This window comes from Cherax quadricarinatus, chromosome 47, assembly GCF_038502225.1.
Source record: "Cherax quadricarinatus isolate ZL_2023a chromosome 47, ASM3850222v1, whole genome shotgun sequence".
Lineage (NCBI taxonomy): Eukaryota > Metazoa > Arthropoda > Malacostraca > Decapoda > Parastacidae > Cherax > Cherax quadricarinatus.
The window spans coordinates 17863559-17888752 of record NC_091338.1 but is presented as its reverse complement, the minus strand read 5'-3'; positions in this window follow the sequence as shown (position 1 = coordinate 17888752).

The following is a 25194-nucleotide window of genomic DNA, read 5'->3' as shown; positions in this document are numbered from 1 at the left end:
AGCCTGGCCTCACCCTTCACTGTAAGAGTGCACAAATAACACGCACATAAAAGAGAGAAGCTTACGACGACGTTTCGGTCCGACTTGGACCGGGCTTATTTGTGTATCGTTCCAGTCACGGTATTGTGCTTTTCTTGTTATTTACTGTAAGAGTGACTCTGCTAGTCTGGCCTCACTCTTCACTGTAAGATTGACTCTGCTAACCTGGCCTCACCCTTCACTGTAACAGTGACTCTACTAGCCTGGCCTCACCCTTCACTGTAACAGTGACTCTACTAGCCTGGCCTCACCCTTCACTGTAACAGTGACTCTACTAGCCTGGCAGAGTATTCTCCTTTACCTGACCTTGTGACTTCACTTCCCATTATTGTCGTTATTCTTCTTGCGTATTTCGCTTTATTTTCTCTCCCTCTCTATTTCTCTTCCTTCCCTCTCTCCTCCCTTCTACATTTAACTTCCTCTTTCCGTCTCCCTTCCTCTTGTTGCCTCTTCTTTATCTCATTTGTTTCATATATAGCTTTGGTTAATCTATCTCTCTCTCTCTCTCTCTCTCTCTCTCTCTCTCTCTCTCTCTCTCTCTCTCTCTCTCTCTCTCTCTCTCTCTCTCTCTCAACGGATCAAGTGAAAGAAGTGTACCCAGGAGACGGAAATATGAATACATCTAAGTGAGTACGTCTGAGTACATCTAGATGAACACATCAAGGTGAGTGCGTCAAGGTGAGTACATCAACGTGAGTGCGTCAAGGTGAGTACATCAAGGTGAGTACATCAACGTGAGTACATCAAGGTGAGTACATCAAGGTGAGTACATCAATGTTAGTACATCAACGTGAGTACATCAAAGTGAGTACATCAACGTGAGTACATCAATGTTAGTACATCAACGTGAGTACATCATAGTGAATTCATCAAGGTGAGTACACCAAGGTGAATACATCAAGGTGAATACATCAGTGAGTACATCAAGGTGAATACATCAAGGTGAATGCATCAAGGTGAGTACATCAAGGTGAATGCATCAAGGTGAGTACATCAAGGTGAATGCATCAAGGTGAGTACATCAAGGCGAATTCATCAAGGTGAGTACACCAAGGTGAGTACATCAAACTGAATTCATCAAGGTGAATACATCAAGGTAAGTACATCAAGGTGAATGCATCAAAGTGAGTACACCAAGATGAGTACACCAAGGTGAGTACATCAAGGTGAGTACATCAAAGTGAATGCATCAAAGTGAGTACATCAATGTGAATGCATCAAGGTGAGTACATCAAGGTGAGTACATCAAGGTGAGTACACCAAGGTGAATGCATCAAGGTGAGTACATCAATGTGAATGCATCAAGGTGAGTACACCAAGATGAGTACATCAAGGTGAGTACATCAAGGTGAATGCATCAAGGTGAGTACATCAAGGTGAGTACATCAAGGCGAGTGCATGAAGATGAGTACATCAAGCTGAGGTTCACCCATGAACCAGGGCACCCATGGGAGACTCACCCATGAACCAGGGCACCCATGAGAGGCTCACCCATGAACCAGGGCACCCATGAGAGGCTCACCCATGAACCAGGGCACCCATGGGAGACTCACCCATGAACCAGGGCACCCATGAGAGGCTCACCCATGAACCAGGGCACCCATGAGAGGCTCACCCATGAACCAGGGCAACCATAGGAGGTTCACCCATGAATCAGTGCACACATAGGAGGTTCACCCATGAATCAGGGCACCCAAAGGTGGCTCACCCATGACCCAGGAAGCCCATGGAAGGCTCACCCATGACCCAGGGCACCCATGGGAGGCTCCCCCATCAACTAGGGCACCCATGGGAGGCTCACCCATGAACCAATGCACCCACGGGAGGCTCACCCATGAACCAATGCACCCGTGGGAGGCTCACCCATGAACCAAGGCACCAATGGGAGGCTCACCCATGAACCAGGGCACCCATGGGAGGTTTACCCATGAAGCAGGGCACCCATGGGAGGCTCACTAATGAAGCAGGGCACCCATGGGAGGCTCACCCACGAACCAGGGCACCCATGGGAGGCTCACCCATGAGCCAGGGCACCCATGGGAGGCTCACCCATGAACCATGGCAACTATGAGAGGCTTACCCATGAACCAGGGCACCCATGAGAGGCTCACCCATGAACCAGGGCATCTATGGGAGGCTCACCCATGAACCAGGGCACCCATGGAAGGCCCACCCATGAACCAGGGCACTCATGGGAGGCTCACCCATGAACCAGGGCACTCATGGGAGGCTCACCCATGAACCAGGGCACTCATGGGAGGCTCACCCATGAACCAGGGCACTCATGGGAGGCTCACCCATGAACCAGGGCACTCATGGGAGGCTCACCCATGAACCAGGGCACTCGTGGGAGGATCACCCATGAACCAGGGCACTCATGGGAGGCTCACCCATGAACCAGGGCACTCATGGGAGGCTCACCCATGACCCAGGGCACTCATGGGAGGCTCACCCATGAACCAGGGCATCCAATACAGAATAGGTCATAAATATCCCCCCACGTGGGATAACAGGGAAGGCACTACAATGGATCAGGGAATACTTGTCAGGAAGACAGCAGCGAGTCATGGTACGTGGCGAGGTGTCAGAGTGGGCACCTGTGACCAGCGGGGTCCCGCAGGGGTCAGTCCTAGGACCAGTGCTGTTTCTGGTATTTGTGAACGACATGACGGAAGGAATAGACTCTGAGGTGTCCCTGTTTGCAGATAACGTGAAGTTGATGAGAAGAATTCACTCGATCGAAGACCAGGCAGAACTACAAAGGGATCTGGACAGGCTGCAGACCTGGTCCAGCAATTGGCTCCTGGAGTTCAATCCCGCCAAGTGCAAAGTCATGAAGATTGGGGAAGGGCAAAGAAGGCCGCAGACGGAGTACAGTCTAGGGGGTCAGAGACTACAAACCTCACTCAAGGAAAAAGATCTTGGGGTGAGTATAACACCAGGCACATCTCCTGAAGCGCACATCAACCAAATAACTGCTGCAGCATATGGGCGCCTAGCAAACCTCAGAACAGCATCCCGACATCTTAATAAGGAATCATTCAGGACCCTGTACACCGTGTACGTTAGGCCCATATTGGAGTATGCGGCACCAGTTTGAAACCCACACCTAGCCAAGCACGTGAAGAAACTAGAGAAAGTGCAAAGGTTTGCAACAAGACTAGTCCCAGAGCTAAGAGGTATGTCCTACGAGGAGAGGTTAAGGGAAATCAACCTGACGACACTGGAGGACAGGAGAGATAGGGGGGACATGATAACGACATACAAAATACTGAGAGGAATTGACAAGGTGGACAAAGACAGGATGTTCCAGAGATTGGACACAGTAACAAGGGGACACAGTTGGAAGCTGAAGACACAGATGAATCACAGGGATGTTAGGAAGTATTTCTTCAGCCACAGAGTAGTCAGTAAGTGGAATAGTTTGGGAAGCGATGTAGTGGAGGCAGGATCCATACATAGCTTTAAGCAGAGGTATGATAAAGCTCACGGCTCAGGGAGAGTGACCTAGTAGCGATCAGTGAAGAGGCGGGGCCAGGAGCTCGGACTCGACCCCCGTAACCTCAACTAGGTGAGTACTAGGTGAGTACAGACACACGCACACGCGCGCGCACACACACACACACACACACACACACACACACACACACACACACACACACACACACACACGCACACACACACACACACGCACACACACACACACACACACACACACACACACACACACACACACACACACGTACACACACACACACACACCCACACACACACACACACACACCCACACACACACACACACACACCCACACACACACACACACACACACACACACACACACACACACACACACACACACACACACGTATGCTCCGATACCGATACCTCAGTAAGGAATCATTCAAAACTGTACAACGTGTACGTCAGGCACGTATTTGAGTATGCAGCACCGGTTTAGAATCCACACCTGGTCAAACACGTCTAGAAATTAGAAAAAGTGCAAAGATTTACAACAAGACTAGTCCCAGTGCTTAGGGGAATGTCCTACGAAGAAAGGTTATGGGAAATCGGCCTGACGACACTGGAAGAGAGGAGGGCTACGGAAGACATGATAACGACATATAAAATACTGCTAGGAATTGACAAGGTGGACAGAGATAGGATGTTCCTGAGATGGGACACAGAAACTAGGAGTCACAATTGGAAGCTGAAGACTCAGATGAGCCAAAGGGATGTTAGGAACCATTCCTTCGGTTATAGAGATGTCAGGAAGTGGAATAGTCTGAAAAGTGGCCCCGTGGCCTGGTGGTTAAAGCTCTCGCTTCACACAGGTTATGTCCGGGTTCGATTCCCGGCTAGGATAGAAACATTGGGCGTGTTTCCTTACACCTGTTGTCTATGTTCCCCATCAGTAAAATGGGTACCTAAGTGTTAGTCGACTGGTGTGGGTCGCATCCTGGGACAAAACTGACCTAATTTGCCGGAAATACTCTGCATAACAAGCGGCTTTCTATATAGTAATATGTCACTGATGTCAGCTAGACCTGTATATGTTGTACATGTACTTGTAGAAATAAACATATATTATTATTTTATTATTAAGTGACGTATTGGAGGCAGGAACGATACATAGTTTTAAGACGAGGTATGATAAAGTTCATGGAGCAGGGAGAGAGAAGACCTAGTAGCCCGACCATGAGGCGGGCCAAAACGACATGGGTTCGAGTCCTTGACTAGTCGCAGTGTTGTTATATATATATATATATATATATATATATGTGTGTGTGTGTGTGTGTGTGTATAATGTCGTGCCGAATATGTAAAACTGGTCAATTAGCAAGAACTCATTTAAAATTAAGTCCTTTCTGAAATTTTATTTTATACGTTTAAAGATATATTTTTTTCATTAATGTTAATGTTAAAATTTATAATTTTGCACCAAAAGAATCTTAGAAAACTTACCTAACCTTATTTTAACAAGAGCAATTTATTTTAGCCTAACCCAACTAAATATATTTTAGATTTGTTTACAATAATTTAATGCTAAACAAACAGTGAAATATATTTTTTTAGTTAGGTTCATAATGATTTTGGAGAAATTATTGCATACACAAATTTTCACTTGTTCTATATGGCAAGATGAGCATTGCTATTTAAGCCAAGATCGCAAATTCTGCCTATCCGGCACGACATATATATATATATATATATATATTTATATATATATATATATATATATATATATATATATATATATATATATATATATATATATATATATATATATATATATATGTCGTGCCGAATATGTAAAACTGGTCAGTTAGCAAGAACTCATTTAAAATTAAGTCCTTTCTAAAATTTTCTCTTATACGTTTAAAGATATATTTCTTTCATTAATGTTGATGTAAAAATTTATGATTTTGCACCAAAAGGAACTTAGAAAACTTACCTAACCTTATTATAACAAGCGCAATTTATTGCAGCCTAACCCAACTAAATATATTTTAGATTTGTTTACAATAATTTAATACTAAACAAACACAGTGAAATATATTTTTTTCGTTAGGTTCAGAATAATTTTGGCGAAATTATTGCATACACAAATTTTCACTTGTCCTATATGGCAAGATGAGCGTTGCTATTTAAGCCAAGATCGCAAGTTCTGCCTATTCGGCACGACATATATATATATATATATATATATATATATATATATATATATATATATATATATATATATATATGTGTGTGTGTGTGTGTGTGTGTACTCACCTATTTGTACTCACCTATTTGTGGTTGCAGGGGTCGATTCACAGCTCCTGGCCCCGCCTCTTCGCTGATTGCTACTAGGTCCTCTCTCTCCCTGCCCCATGAGCTCTATCATACCTCGCCTTAAAACTATGTATGGTTCCTGCCTCCACTACATCACTTTCTAGGCTATTCCATGGCCTGACTACTCTATGACTGAAGAAATACTTCCTAACATCCCTTTGATTCATCTGAGTCTTCAACTTCCAATTGTGACCTCTTGTGTCTGTGTCCCATCTCTGGAACATCCCGTCTTTGTCCACCTCGTCTATTCCGCGCAGTATTTTATATGTCGTTATCATGTCTCCCCTGACCTTCCTGTCCTCCAGTGTCGTCAGGCCGATTTCCCTCAATCTTTCTTCATAGGACAATCCCCGTAGCTCTGGGACTAGTCTTGTTGCAAACCTTTGCACTTTCTCTAATTTCTTGACGTGCTTGACTAGGTGTGGATTCCAAACTGGTGCTGCATACTCCAGTATGGGCCTGACGTAGATGGTATACAGAGTCTTAAACGAATCCTTACTGAGGTATCGGAACGCTATCCGTAGGTTTGCCAGGCGCCCGTATGCTGCAGCAGTTATCTGATTGATGTGCGCATCAGGAGATATGCTCGGTGTTATACTCACCCCCAGATCTTTTTCCTTGAGTGAGGTTTGGAGTCTTTGGCCATCTAAACTATATTGTGTCTGCGGTCTTCTTTGCCCTTCCCCAATCTTCATGACTTTGCATTTGGCAGGGTTAAATTCAAGGAGCCAGTTGCTGGACCAGGCTTGTAGCCTGTCCAGGTCTCTTTGTAGTCCTGCCTGATCCTCGTCCGATTTGATTCTTCTCATTAACTTCACATCATCTGCAAACAAGGACACTTCTGAGTCTATCCCTTCCGTTATGTCGTTCACATATACCAAGAACAGCACAGGTCCTAGGACTGACCCCTGTGGAACCCCGCTTGTCACAGGCGCCCACTCTGACACCTCGTCGCGTACCATGACTCGTTGTTGCCTCCCTGTCAGGTATTCTCTGATCCATTGCAGTGCCTTTCCTGTTATGTGTGCCTGGTCCTCTAGCTTTTGCAGTAACCTCTTGTGAGGAACTGTGTCGAAGGCCTTCTTGCAGTCCAAAAATATGCAGTCGATCCACCCCTCTCTCTCTTGTCTTACTTCTGTCACCTTGTCATAAAACTCTAGTAGGTTTGTGACACAGGATTTTCCTTCCCTGAAACCGTGCTGGTTGTCAATTATACACTTGTTTCTTTCCAGGTGCCCCACCACTCTCCTCCTGATGATCTTCTCCATGACCTTGCATACTATACACGTTAGTGATACCGGTCTGTAGTTTAGTGCCTCATGTCTGTCTCCCTTTTTAAAAATTGGGACTACATTTGCCATTTTCCATACCTCAGGGAGTTGCCCAGTTTCAAATGATGTGTTGAAGATCTTTGTTAATGGCTCACACAATATTTCTGCTCCCTCTTTAAGGACCCATGGAGAGATGTTGTCTGGTCCCACCGCCTTTGAGGTGTCAAGTTCGCATAGCAGCTTCTTCACCTCCTCCTTGGTTATATGTACCTCATCCAGCACTTGCTGGTGTGCCCCCCTGTTCTGATTTCTTGGAGTCCTACTGGTTTCCACTGTAAATACCTCTTTAAATCTTGTGTTGAGCTCCTGACAAACCTCTCGGTCGTTTCTTGTGAATTCCCCATCACCCTTCCTCAGTCTGATTACCTGGTCCTTGACTGTTGTTTTCCTCCTGATGTGGCTGTACAACAGCTTTGGGTCAGTCTTTACTTTTGATGCTATGTCATTTTCATATTGTCTCTGAGCCTCCCTTCTTATCTGTGCATATTCGTTTCTGGCTCTTCGGCTGATTTCTTTATTTTCCTGAGTTCTCTGTCTTCTGTACCTTTTCCATTCTCTAGTACACCTAGTTTTTGCCTCCCTACACCTTTGGGAGAACCAAGGACTCGTTCTGTTCTTCCCATTATTTCTGTTTCCCTTGGGAACAAACCTCTCCTCTGCCTCCTTGCATTTTGTTGCTACATAGTCCATCATTTCTTGTACTGGTTTTCCTGTCAGTTCCCTCTCCCACTGAATGTCTTGAAGGAAGTTCCTCATGCCTGAGTAGTTCCCCCTTTTGTAGTTTGGTTTTTCCCAGCCTATTCGTGCTACTCTCTCCACTTGGAGCTCAACTATGTAGTCGAAGCACAGAACCACATGATCACTAGCTCCCAGGGGCCTTTCATGCATGATACCCTCGATGTCCGAACTACTCATGGTGAATACAAGGTCCAACCTTGCTGGTTCATCCTCTCCTCTCTCTCTGGTAGTGTCTCTAACATGTTGATGCATGAGGTTTTCCAGTACCACATCCATCATCTTGGCTCTCCATGTTTCGGGACCCCCATGGGGCTCCAGGTTTTCCCAGTCAATCTCCTTGTGATTGAAATCTCCCATAACTAGTAACTTTGCTCCCCCTATGTGTGCTCTCCTGGCCACCTCGGCTAGTGTGTCGATCATTGCTCTGTTGCTCTCATCGTATTCTTCTCTTGGCCTCCTGCAGTTCTGTGGTGGGTTGTACATTACTGCAATTATCACCTTATGTCCCTCAGACTGGATTGTTCCTACTAAGTAGTCCCTTTCGCCCGTGCCATCCATTCCTTCCATTTTCTCAAAACCCCACTGGTTTTTAATGAGCAGTGCAACTCCTCCTCCCCCTCTCCTCCCTCTGTCTTTCCTGAGGATTTGATATCCGGATGGAAAGATTGAATTTGTTATTATTCTGGTGAGTTTTGTTTCTGTGAGTGCTATTTTGTCTGGGGATGTCTCTTTGATTCTTTCGTGCCACTCCTCATACTTGTTTGTTATTCCATCTGCATTTGTATACCACACCTTCAACTTCTTTTCTAAGACTGTGGTCAGGGTGGTATATTGGGGTTGGGGAAGTGGGAGACCTGGTAAGGAACTATGAGTTGTTGCTGTGGGGGTAGAGTTTGTAGTGTAGTGGGTGGGGGCATTGGATGTGGCATGGGTGTTTTGATTTAGAGTGTTTGGGGTTGACCTGGTTGGGAGGCTTCTATAGGAAGTTGTGAGGGAGGCTGTATTTGATCTTCTTCCTGGGTCTGGGATCTCCTGTCTGTCTTCTCCATCCCCTCTCTTTCCTCCTTTCGCCTTTGTATCATCTCTCTCAGTTTCTGCCTTTCTTCTTGTGTTCTGTCCCGGTCGAGATACACCTTCCTGTATGCCGTCATGTCCCTTAATCGTGCTTTCTCCTGCAGGATCCTGGTCCGAGTCGCTTCTGCCTTGAAGGTCACTCTCACTGGCCGGGTTCTTTTTTTTACAAACCCCCCTATTCTCCGAAAATTTTCCAGCTGGGTCATATCGTCTTCTCCTATTGCTTTCATGATGCTTTCAATTGCTTTTTTTTCCCCTTGTTTTCTTGCTTCATATGTTTCCCCTTCGACTTCCTGGAGCCCATACACAAAGACTGACCTCACCCTTTCATTCTCCCACTGTATATCCCTGTGTGTGTGTGTGTGTGTATGTATGTATGTATGTATGTATGTATAATATTTTGGACTTATGCAATATATGCAATATATTCAGTAAGTTATGTGTGAAAATGCAATATGAGAACAACTTTTACTAGTTTAACGAGAGTGAGACACTTAAGCAACATGTAGTTATCTTATTGTCGAAACATGTCACCTGCAAAGCAGGCTTCTCTATGTGGAATACAGGCGATTATAATATCGAAGACAGGACGTCGAGAGGTAATACTGAGGCGATCAGTCCCTTAGCCTGTTGCACAGGTGAATCATTTCTTCAATTTATATACTCAGGGATACACACACATGTATCTTTTCAATATGTCGTTACTGAAAACCATTTACAAAATGTGTGAAAGAGTTATTGTTTGTTAAAACTAACTCATTCTACCCACTTTCATTATTTATCGTTTGTGCTTCAAAAATGTTGTGCCAATACAACAAATTCTCGGCTTTCAAAGAATACAAAACATTTCATATATGATATAATCAGCTCACATACTGAGTCGTGAAGCTTGAAGAGTGTTCCCTCAAGCTACACAGGCTGCAGTGTTCTCCAGGCTGCTGCTTGCTGTTGTTACAGCAGTGTTGTGACCATCAGGCTGCAGTATTCTCCAGGCTGCTGCTTGCTGTTGTTACAGCAGTGTTGTGACCATCAGGCTGCAGTATTCTCCAGGCTGCTGCTTGCTGTTGTTACAGCAGTGTTGTGACCATCAGGCTGCAGTATTCTCCAGGCTGCTGCTTGCTGTTGTTACAGCAGTGTTGTGACCATCAGGCTGCAGTATTCTCCAGGCTGCTGCTTGCTGTTGTTACAGCAGTGTTGTGACCATCAGGCTGCAGTATTCTCCAGGCTGCTGCTTGCTGTTGTTACAGCAGTCTTGTGACCATCAGGCTGCAGTATTCTCCAGGCTGCTGCTTGATGAACATTAAAATGGTATAAAATACCGACAGGTTGTTAGGTAAGACACATATGCAACAGTTAGGTATCTTTATAATAAAGATACCTAACTGTTGCATATGTGTCTTACCTAACCTGCTGCTTGATGTTGTTACAGCAGTGTTGTGACCATCAGGCTGCAGTATTCTCCAGGCTGCTGCTTGATGTTGTTACAGCAGTGTTGTGACCATCAGGCTGCAGTATTCTCCAGGCTGCTGCTTGCTGTTGTTACAGCAGTGTTGTGACCATCAGGCTGCAGTATTCTCCAGGCTGCTGCTTGCTGTTGTTACAGCAGTGTTGTGACCATCAGGCTGCAGTATTCTCCAGGCTGCTGCTTGCTGTTGTTACAGCAGTGTTGTGACCATCAGGCTGCAGTATTCTCAAGGCTGCTGCTTGCTGTTGTTACAGCAGTGTTGTGACCATCAGGCTGCAGTATTCTCCAGGCTGCTGCTTGATGAACATTAAAATGGTATAAAATACCGACAGGTTGTTAGGTAAGACACATATGCAACAGTTAGGTATCTTTATAATAAAGATACCTAACTGTTGCATATGTGTCTTACCTAACCTGCTGCTTGATGTTGTTACAGCAGTGTTGTGACCATCAGGCTGCAGTATTCTCCAGGCTGCTGCTTGATGTTGTTACAGCAGTGTTGTGACCATCAGGCTGCAGTATTCTCCAGGCTGCTGCTTGCTGTTGTTACAGCAGTGTTGTGACCATCAGGCTGCAGTATTCTCCAGGCTGCTGCTTGCTGTTGTTACAGCAGTGTTGTGACCATCAGGCTGCAGTATTCTCCAGGCTGCTGCTTGCTGTTGTTACAGCAGTGTTGTGACCATCAGGCTGCAGTATTCTCCAGGCTGCTGCTTGCTGTTGTTACAGCAGTGTTGTGACCATCAGGCTGCAGTATTCTCCAGGCTGCTGCTTGATGTTGTTACAGCAGTGTTGTGACCATCAGGCTGCAGTATTCTCCAGGCTGCTGCTTGCTGTTGTTACAGCAGTCTTGTGACCATCAGGCTGCAGTATTCTCCAGGCTGCTGCTTGATGAACATTAAAATGGTATAAAATACCGACAGGTTGTTAGGTAAGACACATATGCAACAGTTAGGTATCTTTATAATAAAGATACCTAACTGTTGCATATGTGTCTTACCTAACCTGCTGCTTGATGTTGTTACAGCAGTGTTGTGACCATCAGGCTGCAGTATTCTCCAGGCTGCTGCTTGATGTTGTTACAGCAGTGTTGTGACCATCAGGCTGCAGTATTCTCCAGGCTGCTGCTTGCTGTTGTTACAGCAGTGTTGTGACCATCAGGCTGCAGTATTCTCCAGACTGCTGCTTGCTGTTGTTACAGCAGTGTTGTGACCATCAGGCTGCAGTATTCTCCAGGCTGCTGCTTGCTGTTGTTACAGCAGTGTTGTGACCATCAGGCTGCAGTATTCTCCAGGCTGCTGCTTGCTGTTGTTACAGCAGTGTTGTGACCATCAGGCTGCAGTATTCTCCAGGCTGCTGCTTGCTGTTGTTACAGCAGTGTTGTGACCATCAGGCTGCAGTATTCTCCAGGCTGCTGCTTGCTGTTGTTACAGCAGTGTTGTGACCATCAGGCTGCAGTATTCTCCAGGCTGCTGCTTGCTGTTGTTACAGCAGTGTTGTGACCATCAGGCTGCAGTATTCTCCAGGCTGCTGCTTGATGTTGTTACGTAAGTGTTGACAGAAACTGAAGCTCTAGATATCGTAGAAGGGAAGAAAAGGGAGAGAGAAGAGCAATTGCAGGAGATATTTACCACTGCTGGTGTGTCACAGTGCTGAGCTAGGTCATGGTTGGGTCACTCCAGCCAGCCAGGTCACCCTTAGCTTGCGTCACCCCAGAATGATTAATTACCCAGATTGAATAACAGTGAGTTAGATGAATTCATTTAGGTAAATACATTTAGCTGAGTACTGCTGTGTTTGTTCTGCTTGTTCATTGGAAGAAGACAGTAAATGCGTTCAAATGTATTTTGGTGCAGTGCAGTGCACTCAGCCAACTCCTGGTGAGTCACGACAACCATCTTCAGGTGAGTGAGGACAACCACCACTTGGTGAGTCACGACAACCATCTTTAGGTGAGTGAGGACAACCACCACTTGGTGAGTCACGACAACCATCTTTAGGCGAGTGAGGACAAGCACCTTTAGGTGAGTGAGGACAACCACCACTTGGTGAGTCACAACAACCATCTTTAGGTGAGTGAGGACAACCACCACTTGGTGAGTCACAACAACCATCTTTAGGTGAGTGAGGACAACCACCACTTGGTGAGTCACAACAACCATCTTTAGGTGAGTGAGGACAACCACCACTTGGTGAGTCACGACAACCATCTTCAGGCGAGTGAGGAGAACCATCACTTGGTAAGTCACGACAACCATCTTCAGGCGAGTGAGGAGAACCATCACTTGGTAAGTCACGACAACCATCTCTTGATGTGTTTGGTAATTTCTTGCTATCTGTCAGTCTTGGCAGAAGATGATCAGTCTCTCGGTCTTGGCAGAAGATGATCAGTCTCTCGGTCTTGGCAGAAGATGATCAGTCCCTCGGCCTTGGCAGAAGATGATCAATCCCTCAGTCTGAGTTATTTCACTATTAAAAATGTTAGTTGTGCTGCCTAGCAGCCAGTTCACAGTGCACCCGCAGCTCATCCTCTGAACGGTAGCTCACAAAACAGGATTACAGAGATCACGATCGGTATTTATCATCACTGGCCATAGTTGCATCACAAAAAAACAGAGTCATTCAATTGTTGAAAGAACTAAGCTTGATTATCGCGTGAAGTAGCTTTTAGTAACACAATTTGACACTGAAAGTGGCTTTTGACTTTGCATCTCGTATTGACAAAGTCTTTGAAACGTTCACTCTAGTAGTTAGCAATTTTGATCTGCTTACAGAGGAAGAATAACACTCAGCCGAGCGACAGAGAAAAATTGCTAGTTTTTGGAACATTTAAATACAATGCATCCAGTTGTACTGTGTTCACGGTGAACACAGTACGTATAACTTTGGATGTGAAAACCACTGATGAGTAATCCACCTGGTACATCTAGATGAGTACGTCTAGGTGAGTACATCTAGATGAGTACGTCTAGGTGAGTACATCTAGATGAGTACGTCTAGGTGAGTACATCTAGATGAGTACGTCTAGGTGAGTACATCTAGATGAGTACGTCTAGGTGAGTACATCTAGATGAGTACGTCTAGGTGAGTACATCTAGATGAGTACGTCTAGGTGAGTACATCTAGATGAGTACGTCTAGGTGAGTACATCTAGATGAGTACGTCTAGGTGAGTACATCTAGATGAGTACGTCTAGGTGAGTACATCTAGATGAGTACGTCTAGGTGAGTACATCTAGATGAGTACGTCTAGGTGAGTACATCTAGATGAGTACGTCTAGGTGAGTACATCTAGATGAGTACGTCTAGGTGAGTACATCTAGATGAGTACGTCTAGGTGAGTACATCTAGATGAGTACGTCTAGGTGAGCACCTCTAGCTGATTACATCTTGGTGGGTACATTGAGGTGAATATATTTTGGTGAGGGTATCTAGGTGGGTATATTTACGTGAATACAACCTGATGGGTAACTCCTTCTCAAGGGACTGTAACTTATTCTCTTGGGATGTTAATCGTTTGCTCCGCTTCACAGTAAGGTATGAAGCTCTCTTGAAAGATATCACACATCATGTTACTGTTGCTACTGTTGCTACAGATGATTATCTTATCACGGTACTGTTGCTACTGTTGCTACAGATGATTATCTTATCACGGTACTGTTGCTACTGTTGCTACAGATGATTATCTTATCACGGTACTGTTGCTACTGTTGCTACAGATGATTATCTTATCACGGTACTGTTGCTACTGTTGCTACAGATGATTATCTTATCACGGTACTGTTGCTACTGTTTCTCCAGACGTGTATCTTATCACGTTACTGTTGCTACCGTTGCTCCAGACGTGTATCTTGATATTACGTATCTCGTTACTGTTGCGTCGTCATGTTCGTCTCTTCTAACAAATGCAGCTGGTAATGTTCCTGTAGTCTGTTGCTGCTGCTGTTATTGCTGTTGCTGCTCTTGTGGTTACTGTTGCTGCTGCTGATATTGCCGTTGCTGCTCTTGTGATTACTGTTGTTGTTGCTGCTGCTGTTATTGCTGTTGTTGCTCCTGTAATTACTGTTGCTGATGTTATTATTCCTTTGATTACTGTTGATTGCTGTTGCTGATGTTACTGTTGATTGCTGTTGCTGATGTTACTGTTTCTTTGATTACTCTTGCTGAAGTTACTGTTTCTTTGATTACTGTTGCAGATGTTACAGTTGCTGCTACTGTTGCATATTCGAACGTACCGTTTTTACTGTTTAAAGTGGTTTTTCACTCGTCAGTGCTAATGTAAGTGGTGCACTGTAACACTCAACATGTGAGTGCTAGTGTAAGTGGTGCACTGTAACACTCAACATGTGGGTGCTAGTGTAAGTGGTGCACTGTAACACTCAACATGTGAGTGCTAGTGTAAGTGGTGCACTGTAACACTCAACATGTGAGTGCTAGTGTAAGTGGTGCACTGTAACACTCAACATGTGGGTGCTAGTGTAAGTGGTGCACTGTAACACCCAACATGTGGGTGCTAGTGTAAGTGGTGCACTGTAACACTCAACATGTGGGTGCTAGTGTAAGTGGTGCACTGTAACACTCAACATGTGGGTGCTAGTGTAAGTGGTGCACTGTAACACCCAACATGTGGGTGCTAGTGTAAGTGGTGCACTGTAACACCCAACATGTGGGTGCTAGTGTAAGTGGTGCACTGTAACACCCAACATGTGGGTGCTAGTGTAAGTGGTGCACTGTAACACCCAACATGTGGGTGCTAGTGTAAGTGGTGCACTGTAACACCCAACATGTGGGTGCTAGTGTAAGTGGTGCACTGTAACACTCAACATGTGGGTGCTAGTGTAAGTGGTGCACTGTAACACTCAACATGTGGGTGCTAGTGTAAGTGGTGCACTGTAACACTCAACATGTGGGTGCTAGTGTAAGTGGTGCACTGTAACACTCAACATGTGGGTGCTAGTGTAAGTGGTGCACTGTAACACCCAACATGTGGGTGCTAGTGTAAGTGGTGCACTGTAACACCCAACATGTGGGTGCTAGTGTAAGTGGTGCACTGTAACACCCAACATGTGGGTGCTAGTGTAAGTGGTGCACTGTTACACCCAACATGTGGGTGCTAGTGTAAGTGGTGCACTGTAACACCCAACATGTGGGTGCTAGTGTAAGTGGTGCACTGTAACACCCAACATGTGGGTGCTAGTGTAAGTGGTGCACTGTAACACTCAACATGTGGGTGCTAGTGTAAGTGGTGCACTGTAACACCCAACATGTGGGTGCTAGTGTAAGTGGTGCACTGTAACACCCAACATGTGGGTGCTAGTGTAAGTGGTGCACTGTAACACTCAACATGTGGGTGCTAGTGTAAGTGGTGCACTGTAACACCCAACATGTGGGTGCTAGTGTAAGTGGTGCACTGTAACACTCAACATGTGGGTGCTAGTGTAAGTGGTGCACTGTAACACTCAACATGTGGGTGCTAGTGTAAGTGGTGCACTGTAACACCCAACATGTGGGTGCTAGTGTAAGTGGTGCACTGTAACACCCAACATGTGGGTGCTAGTGTAAGTGGTGCACTGTAGCACTCAACATGTGGGTGCTAGTGTAAGTGGTGCACTGTAACACCCAACATGTGGGTGCTAGTGTAAGTGGTGCACTGTAACACCCAACATGTGGGTGCTAGTGTAAGTGGTGCACTGTAACACTCAACATGTGGGTGCTAGTGTAAGTGGTGCACTGTAACACCCAACATGTGGGTGCTAGTGTAAGTGGTGCACTGTAACACTCAACATGTGGGTGCTAGTGTAAGTGGTGCACTGTAACACCCAACATGTGGGTGCTAGTGTAAGTGATGCACTGTAACACCCAACATGTGGGTGCTAGTGTATTAAAGATGAACATATGTCAAGAAACAGAATTCCATTTCTGCTGTTGTTTTTGTTGTTGCTGCTGCTGCTGCTACCAGTGCTGCTACTGCTAGTACTTCTACTGCTGCTGCTGCTCCTGCTGCTACTAGCAGCGTTACTGCTCCTGCTGAAGCTCCTGCTGCTGTTGCTACTACCACTGATGCTGCTCCTGCTGCTGCTGCTGCTGCTGCTACTACCAGTGCTGCTGCTGCTGCTGTTGCTGCTGCTACTACCAGTGCTGCTGCTTCTGCTGCTGCTACTACCAGTGCTGCTGCTTCTGCTGCTGCTACTACCAGTGCTGCTGCTCCTGCTGCTGCTGCTGCTGCTACTACCAGTGCTGCTGCTCCTGCTGTTGCTACTACCAGTGCTGCTGCTGCTGCTGCTGCTGCTGCTGCTGCTGCTGCTGTCGTCGGGGTTCGTTGGAGATTGGATGGTTGCAGTTAAACACACTTGTTGGATGGTAACACTTATATTATCAGACTGTGGTAAAGGAGGTCCAGCCTGCTTGTTGCTGCTCGGTAGGTCTAACTGAAACTAAGAGAGTTACAGAGGCTCTCACGCACACATGCGCATCACATGACGTCACACAAACTAGTCCCTAGGCCTAGCAAGGGATCGTGTATGTAAAACATATGGATGGTGCTAACTATGGTACTCAGATAAGCTATACAACACATATAGGGGATCAGCAACTATGCTGACACTGCTGCTACTACCGGTGCTGATGCTGCTATTGCTGCTACTACCAGTGCTGCTGCTGCTCCTTCTGCTACTACTACCAGTGCTGCTGCTACTACCAGTGCTGCTGCTACTACCAGTGCTACTGCTGCTGCTGCTACTACCAGTGCTGCTGCTCCTGCTGCTGCTCCTGCTGCTACTACTACCAGTGCTGCTGCTACTACCAGTGCTGCTGCTACTACCAGTGCTGCTGCTGCTCCTGCTGCTACTACTACCAGTGCTGCTGCTACTACCAGTTCTGCTGCTACTACCAGTGCTACTGCTGCTGCTGCTACTACCAGTGCTGCTGCTCCTGCTGCTACTACTACCAGTCCTGCTGCTACTACCAGTGTTGCTGCTACTACCAGTGCTGCTGCTGCTCCTGCTGCTACTACTACCAGTGCTGCTGCTACTACCAGTTCTGCTGCTACTACCGGTGCTGCTGCTGCAATTGCTGCTACTACTACCAGTGCTGCTGCTGCTCCTGCTGCTACTACTACCAGTGCTGCTGCTACTACCAGTGCTGCTGCTACTACCAGTGCTGCTGCTACTACCGGTGCTGCTACTGCTATTGCTGCTACTACCAGTGCTGCTGCTGCTCCTGCTGCTACTACTACCAGTGCTGCTGCTACTACCAGTGCTGCTGCTGCTGCTGCTGCTGCTACCAATGCTGCTGCTTATTCTACTATTGCTGCTGCTACCACTGTTTCTGTTGCTACCACTGTTTCTGTTGCTACCACTGTTGCTGCTACTACCACTGTTTCTGTTGCTACCACTGTTGCTGCTACTACCACTGTTTCTGTTGCTACCACTGTTGCTGCTACTACCACTGTTGCTGCTACTACCACTGTTGCTGCTACTACCACTGTTGCTGCTGCTACCACTGTTTCTGTTGCTACCACTGTTGCTGCTACTACCACTGTTGCTGCTACTACCACTGTTGCTGCTACTACCACTGTTGCTGCTACCACTGTTGCTGCTACTACCACTGTTGCTTCTGCTACCACTGTTGCTTCTGCTACCACTGTTGCTGCTGCTACCACTGTTGCTGCTGCTACCACTGTTGTTGCTGCTACTGCTATTTCTGCTACTACCATTGTTGCTGCTGCTACCACTGTTGCTGCTGCTACCACTGTTGCTGCTGCTACCACTGTTGCTGCTACTACCACTGTTGCTGCTGCTACCACTGTTGCTGCTGCTACCACTGTTGCTGCTGCTACCACTGTTGCTGCTGCTACCACTGTTGCTGCTGCTACCACTGTTGCTGCTGCTACCACTGTTGCTGCTACTAACACTGTTGATGCTGCTATCACTGTTGCTGCTGCTACCACTGTTGCTTCTACCACTGTTGCTGCTGCTACCACTGTTGCTGCTGCTACCACTGTTGCTGCTACTACCACTGTTGCTGCTGCTACCACTGTTGCTGCTGCTACTGCTGTTACTGCTACCACTGTTGCTGCTGTTACTACTGTTGCTTCTACCACTGTTGCTGCTACTACCGCTGTTGCTCCTTCTACCACCGTTACTTCTGCTACCACTGTTGCTGCCACTTTCACTGCTGCTCGGCCGAGCACAACAGCCTCTGAGGAAGAGGGTACACGGGACGTCTCTATATAATTGAGCACCACCTGAGCACTACCTGAAGAGGATAGCTGGATGGGTCTTCTGCACCTCCACCACCACCTGAAGACAGCAGCTGGGTCTTCTGCACCTCCACCACCACCTGAAGACAGCAGCTGGGTCTTCTGCACTGCAGCACCATTTGAAGACAGCAGCTGGGTCTTCTGCACTGCAGCACCATCTGAAGACAGCAGCTGGGTCTTCTGCACTGCAGCACCATCTGAAGACAACAGCTGGATCTTCTGCATTTCCAGCACCACCTGAAGATATCAGCTGGTCCTTCTGCACCTCCAACACCACCTGAAAACAACAGCTGGTTCTTCTTCATCTCTAGCACTACCTCAAAGACACAGATGGATAATCTGTACTTCCATCACTACCTGAAGACAGCAGCTGGTTCTTCTGTACCAAGAGAGGATAGTAGCTGGTTCTTCTGTACCACCTAAGACAGCAGCTGGATCTTCTGCACCACCTGAACACAGCAGCTGGATCTTCTGCACCACCTGTACACAGCAGCTGGATCTTCTGCACCACCTGTACACAGCAGCTAGTTCTTCTGCACCACCTAAAGGCAACAGCTGGATCTTCTACATATCTAGCACAACCTGAAGACTGAAGTTGTATCTTGGGCACCTCCAGCACCAACTGAAGACAACAGCTGGATCTTCTGCACCTCCAGCACCAACTGAAGACAACAGCTGGATCTTCTGCACCTCCAGCACCAACTGAAGACAACAGCTGGATCTTCTGCACCTCCAGCACCAACTGAAGACAACAGCTGGATCTCCTGCACCTCCAGCACCAACTGAAGACAACAGCTGGATCTTCTGCACCTCCAGCACCACATGAAAACAGCGGTTGGGTCTTCAGCACCACCTGAGGACAGGAGCTGGTTGTTCTGCACCTCCAGCACCACCTGAAGACCGCAGCTGGTTCTTCTGCACCACCTGCTGACAGAGCTGAAGTTCTACCATATCTTTAGCAATCTTTGTACACTGTGAACCATAAACCAGAGTAACATGTAGTTCAGTGGTCTAGCTCTCGGCTCACAACAGATAACCCGGGTTCAATACCGGAAGAGGTGAGATTATAATACTGGCGGGAGATTCAACTGTAAAAACTTGCATTTGTGGTCACAGTGGTGGCCCATGCTAACCTCCCTATGGTGTATAAATATACCTAGTTGGATGAATCTTATTGTAGCCAGCTGGCTCAGTGGCTAACGCACTGGCCTAGAGTTCTACAACGCACTGGCCTAGAGTTCTACGACTCACTTGCCGCGAGTTCAAGCTCCACCTGTACCGTGAATTGTTTGCGATCGTGTCAATACGATTTCGTGAGTTGGACTAAATGTTCTTATACGTGGAGTCCATTTTTTCCCTCCTAACAGTAACTAAGTACCAGGGTGTTAGTTCCCTGTCGTGGGTGACATTCTGGGGGAGGGAGAGGCGACGTCCTCAGTAGAAAAGTAACTCTCACTGATTTAATATTCTATCAGTGTTAATAATCCCAAAGAACTTTTCTCTCTAAAGAAGTAATGTGAGGAGAGGTAAGAGGACGTGTGAGAACTTTAATTGTTTCAACAATATTCCTCTTAATATTCCTCTTGAACAATATTCCCCTTGAACAAATATTCCTCTTAATATTCCACTTGAGCAATGTTCCTCTTAATATTCCCCTTGAACAATATTCCTCTTAATATTCCCCTTGAACAATATCCCTCTTAATATTCCACTTGAGCAATGTTCCTCTTGAACAATATTACTCTTAATATTCCTCTTGAACAATATTCCTCTTAATATTCCTCTTAAACAATATTCCTCTTAATATTCCTCTTAAACAATATTCCTCTTAATATTCCTCTTAAACAATATTCCTCTTAATATTCCTCTTAAACAATATTCCTCTTAAAGAATATTCCTCTTAATTATTCGTCTTAATAATATTCGTCCTGGAGGAAGATCTGCTGTGTCTTGGTCGGTATATTCATCATTTTTCATCATTTACAAACTCACCGATTTTGTTTTTTTTCCTTCATTATTTTTTTAGCAAAAGATAACAATTCTTACTTGGTTTCGTTCTCAGTTTCTTTTCATATTGTAAATTCTAAATCAAAGTCACCTACTCGAAATATACATTTTTGAGGTTGGTCAAATATTTTTTGGAATAGATATAAATAATGCAGTTTTAAATTGAGACATAAATTTTCTCTAGTTGCTTTCTGTGTGTGTGTGTGTGTGTGTGTGTTTGTGTGTGTGTACTCGCCTATTTGTGGTTGCAGGGGTCGAGTCATAGCTCCTGTGTGTGTTTGAAGCCCCGGTGAAGGGGGTGGTTAATGAGAGGGGAGTGAGGGAGGTGAGCAAGAGAGAGAGATCTTACCTTCGCCAGCATTCATGTTGGAGTGAGTGAGGGAGGTAAGAGAGACCAGTGAGAGCAGGACACACGCACACAATGTTCAACCTTCCTGTAGGGCTGCCCGCGGACCACTGATACAGTGCTGCCTGCTAGACCCATCCTCCCCACCTCTCTCTCTCTCTCTCTCTCTCTCTCTCTTCCTGCTCGCTCTCTCTCTCTCTCTTCCTGCTCTCTCTCTCTCTCTCTTCCTGCTCTCTCTCTCTCTCTCTCTCTTTCTATCTATCTTTCTCTCTCTATCTCTCTCTCTGTCTCTCTCTCTCTCTCTATCTATCTATCTTTCTATCTTTCTCTCTCTATCTCTCTCTCTGTCTCTCTCTCTCTCTCTGTCTCTCTCTCTCTCTCTGTCTCTCTCTCTCTCTCTCTCTCTCTCTCTCTCTCTCTCTCTCTCTCTCTCTCTCTCTCTCTCTCTCTCTCTCTCTCTCTCTCTGTCTCTCTCTCTCTCCCTCTTTCCTATCCTTGACTCACACATCTAAATAAGATACGTTATTTCTATATCCAGGTGTAGATAGCAGATAGTTCCTCTCAGTAGATAGTTCCTCTCCGTAGACAGCCTGGGTGTGCAGTCCCAAGTATTCTGCTGTCTTTCCTTGTACTTATATCTACAGTGTCATACATATTCGCGTTTACTGTTTCTCTTCCTCGGTTTGATCTGTTTCCCCGTTCTTAAATCAGCTTTACAATTCCCCACTCTTATAACGACTCTGACAATATCCACATTACAGACGCCAGGTAAAGCTTTCAAATCAGAACGAAGGGAATAAATGTATAACAGACATGCATTCCGTCTCATACTGAATTATCCCAGCACGATAAATCATACAAATTAGCCACAGAAAGTACATTAAATTCAAAATTTTGTAAAACATAACAATTGACTGTCAAGTATTAGAAACAGTGTTAGGAGAGACGTAAATAAAGAGTGTGAATGTTATATGAATACAGTTAGAAGCCTGAGTAGTGTAGGGGACAGTGTACTACCGTCAGCAGTGTCTTGGATCTCTGTCAACCCTGCACTTAACTCTCTCCTCTTGTGGCAGTGTTTGGAGTGGGGACTGACACTTCATTGTCTACATTTATTTCCCTCCTGAAGAGCACTGTCAGTTGTGGGTTGGTAGTGAAGACGCACTGTCAGTAGCTTCACATTAGTCTCACGACGGCATCGTACTCTAAAGATGTGTGAAACCCCAGTTGTGTAAGAGTGTTGTGGAGACGGGGGTGTTATGTGTCATAAGTACCTTATATATTCAGCATGCACAAGACTAGCCAGAAGTCCTTCTGTAGTCGTTGTTGTCAACTGTATACAAATACAAGTAGAGGCATCCTGTGATAGCAGTCATTTCTATATCATCTCTTGACTGTTACCTGTGTTGTACTATTCTGACTTATGTGGGAAAAGTTGGGAGTTGGTTTGATTACCTCGTCAGCGGTAATCATTCAAGCAAATAAGACACTCAAACTATCAGCTGATATATTCCAGTGTGATTTCTGCTTTTATCACTAATTTGACTTGTATTCAAGTCCTCGTGCACTTCTAACTATTATTCATGGCAATTTTGTGAAGGAAGATTACGTATAATCTATAAAAACGTAATAGAAGCTTCCTGGAGTCCACCTGGCGGGTGTTCTGGGGATCAACGCCCCCGAAGCCTGGTCCACGACCAGGCCTACCTGTGGATCAAGGCCTTATCAACCGGGCTGTTACTGCTAGCCACACGTAGTCCAACGAACGAACCACAGCCGGCTGATCCGGCACCGACTTTAAGTATCTGTCCGGCTCTCTCTTGAAGGCAGCTAGGGGCCTATTGGTAATTCCCTTTATACATGGTGGGAGGCTGCTGAATAGTTTTGGGCCCCGGACACTTATTGTGTTTCCTCTTAGTGTACCAATGGCGCGCCTATTTTCACTGGAGGCATTTTGCCGCCTGTTCAGTCTTTTACTTTCGTAGGGAGTGATTTCTGTGTTCAGAATAGGGACCATTCCTTCTAGGATTTTCCAATTGTACATTATGATGTATCTCGCCTGCATTCCAACGAGTACAAGTCAGGTGCTTCCAAGCGTTCCCAGTAGTTAAGGTGTTTGACGGAACTTATATGTGCAGTAAAGGTTCTCTGTACATTCTCTATGTCTGCAGTTTCACCTGCTTTGAACGGAGATTTTAATGTACAGCAGTATTCCAGCCTAGAGAGAACAATTGATTCAAAAAGGATCATCACTGACTTGGTATCTCTTGTTTTGAACGTTCTCATTATCCATCCTATCATTTTCTTTGCACTTATGATCGTGGCACTGTTGTGATCCTTGAAAGTGAGATCCTCAGACATTACCACGCCCAGGTCCCTCACATTATTTTTTCTCTTTATTGTATGATTAGAGTTTGCAGTATACTCAGCTTTAATTATCTCCTCCAGTTATCCACAACGGAGTAGAGTAGTTAAAATTTGTCTTCATTGAACATCATATTATTTTCCGTTGCCCATTGGAAAACTTGTTCGCAGCATTTCGCGGGTTTTTCCGAAGACTGGGGTCTGTGAAATGAATAAACCTTCTTAACTACTGGGCCAGCACCACCCTAATACCCACCACATACCGCCATTTCACAGACCCCCAGTTCGAATCTCATAATAAAACATATTTAAGATTTTTTTGTATGTATTTGTTAGGTAATACTTGTGATACTTTTATTGGCAATTACAGCACAGACCACGACCCGTGGCCCTGGCTGCCAAAACTCTCGCTTCACATGCTGAGTGTCCAGGCTCGATTCCCGGCAGGGGTAGAAACACTGGACACGTTTCCTTACACCTGTTGTCCTGTTCACCTAGCAAGTAGGTACCTGGGTGTTAGTTGACTGGTGTGGCTCGCATCCTGAAGGACAAGATTGAGGACCCCAATGTGGCTAACCGTCCGGGGTGTGGCTAACCCTCCGGGGTTAAAAATCCGAACTACCATCCACTTGTCCTCCCTCTTATTTGCCCTCTTCCCCTCCCATTCCTCCTTTTGTCTGCCTTCATACCCTGCCCTTCCTCTGTTTGCCCCTGCTACTCTTTCGCTTTTCTGCGCTTTTGCCCTCGCTCCTTTCTTTATTTTCTGCTTTGCCCTCCCCTTTCTCTTATCTGCTTTCTTGCCTCCTTCTTCCTGTTTTCTGTCCTTCTGCCCTTTCTTTCCTCGTCTTCTCTGAATATTTCTCTTCCCTTTTCTCTTGGCTGCCGTCTTGCCCTGCCCTCCCTCGTCTTGCTTGCTCTATCTTCTTCTTTTCTGCCTTCTTATCCTCTCTTTTCACTTGTCTGCCTTTTTATCCCGTTTTTTCTCGTCTTTCCTGCTGCGTCGTGCGGCGAGTACGTTGCTCTATTCTACGTTCGTCACACAACCATTCTCATGCCCTCTCCACTAGCTTATGTGTTTAGATAAGATGTAACAACTACACCTCTCTCTGTGCTCGTTAAGGACAGTTTTGATTTTGTTGTTCATGCTGCAAGCTACCTGTTTGCTCGTTTGATTGCTGGCGGGTGTAATAAGCCGGCAGAAGCCACCTTGAAGCAATATTTCTCTATCTGCGAGAACGCTGTTCTCTTCAGCTTGGCTGAGCTGGAACATACACCTCGCAACTCTGCGCAGCTTTGTTCACGGAGTATTATTTAGAGTTAGTGACTTCTGACGTTTTCTGATGTGTCGTGAGAGACTATATGGTTCAGGTCCCGGGTCTAAGACCAGCCTTGTTCTGGAATCTACGTACTGTCGTAGTCGGAGTTTGGAAGTTGCTGAACTCAGTTTCAATAATAAGGGATTTTTTTTGTTACATTCTGTGGAGGACTTACTGATTATCCGCAGTTTGGGTCGGTTTTTTTTTTTTTTTTTTTTTTTTTTGCCTGCCGCTGTACTGTTCACGACTGCTTCCTGCATTTTTGCTCTTTTCTGAACTAGTCGTCCTACTGTTCTAGCAAGCTGTTATATTGCCTCTACAGGTTAGTTTATCTAGGGAATTGTTTTGCTAGTCACATTCTAAGTCGGATCTAACCAAGGACACCCTTACACAACACATACATTGTACTTCTGAGCACGTTC